Source organism: Pundamilia nyererei, unplaced genomic scaffold, assembly GCF_000239375.1.
Source record: "Pundamilia nyererei isolate P.nyererei 1_Seehausen unplaced genomic scaffold, PunNye1.0 scaffold00020, whole genome shotgun sequence".
NCBI lineage: Eukaryota > Metazoa > Chordata > Actinopteri > Cichliformes > Cichlidae > Pundamilia > Pundamilia nyererei.
This window is the reverse complement of record NW_005187421.1, coordinates 1,983,270-1,984,801: the sequence shown is the minus strand read 5'-3', so window position 1 is coordinate 1,984,801 and position 1,532 is coordinate 1,983,270. Positions and strand designations below refer to the sequence as shown.

The following is a 1,532-nucleotide window of genomic DNA, read 5'->3' as shown; positions in this document are numbered from 1 at the left end:
GAGAGTATTCCCACACCTGGGTGCTAACTGACCTGGACTGATCCCATTTAGAGAGAAGTCAGGGGAGGCTTCCAGGAGGAGTTGGAGTGATGATGGAATGAAAGTGGTGATAAACAACTGGGGGGAGGATGGAAAAAAGGAAGCAGTGGAAGACTGAAGTGGGATAACAATGGATTATCTTATCTGTGCAGCCCTGAACACACACACACAGACGTGCCAGTGTGACACTGGGTGTGGGTGACACTGACATATTACACACAGGTTGAATTATGAAGGAGGGGGACAAGCAAATGGAAAGATTTTTTTTCTCAAGCCAGCACAAGATCTACAAATACTCTGTCAATTCTGAAAAGTGTAGTGTTTGTAAAGTGTAGTATAAGCATTTACAGCATATGAAGGAAAGATAATGCATAAACATCTATAAGAAATAGGCAAATATAACAATATCTATACAGTGATATATAACCTTGCTTGAGGCATTTTTCTAATTAATCTGAACACATAAGGGTGTGCCAAAACGTTTATATTTTGTACATGTAAGACACACTTGAAATATATCTGCTGTAAAAATAGTGTTAAAATTGTTAGTTCACTACATTCATTCATGTGACAGTAGTAGTGTCTTTATCTGAGTATTTTTACATTCAGGACTTGAATTTCAAGTTGTAACATCATTCAGAGATGGCCTTCTCTGAAATAGCCGAATTACTTATTCAGCTATTTCATTAAACTGAATGTGAAAAATCACAGTGGAGCCTGTGATTTGGAGCATTTGAGTGGTAAGTTTATCACTGTTATGTGTTGTACCATACCACATCAGACGTTAAATTAAGCTACAATTTGACCAGGTTAGTTAATCAGTTCCAGGTGTCACATGTTTTGAGGACATCCATTAAGTAGAGACACAAGACAGAAGGGCATCCACGGGGCAAGACAAAGAAATTTAAAAAAACCCTATAATGATGCTATGAGAAGAGTGTGTTTTAGCTGAGGAAACTTATGAAACCGACTGTTTAAAAGAACTGACAACTTCATATTAGCCAGTGGTTCCAGCCTGTGCTTAGAATATATTAACCTAGTTCCTTTTTCCAACATACAGGCCTAAGCGAAAGACAAATTGTGTCAACAATCAGTGTTATAAAAAGGGCCACTAGATATTGTTCATCTGGGTCCTGTGATTTATGCAGTACATATACAAAGTCACACTATAATCTAAGTACTACCAGTACCAGACAATCCTTGTCACTTCCCTTGGGGCTCGTTCTAACACTCTAGTAATCTACCTGAACCTCCCTCAGGCTTGATACAACGTGTGCTTTTTTAATTTGGAAAAAAAACAGCACCTGTGTGCTTCAGCACACTCCTTCATTACTTTGGTTAATAGGGATCAGGTGTGCCCTGTTGGCCAGCTCAAGTAGCTTCTGCATTCCCACTGTCTCCGTAACACTTTATTGACTGCACAGAATAACATAAGAATTTAAGTGAAAGACAAGAGCCTGGCCTTGCCTCCAGCGATAATAAGCTAAAATTTA

General features: G+C 38.8%; 1 protein-coding gene across 1 annotated transcript in view; it reads right to left on the bottom strand.

Moving 5' to 3' along the window:
- The window catches only part of glrbb (glycine receptor, beta b), a 25,185-nt gene that overhangs the window by 6,641 nt on the left and 17,012 nt on the right, over positions 1–1,532 (bottom strand). The gene's annotated exons all lie outside the window — the stretch shown is intronic.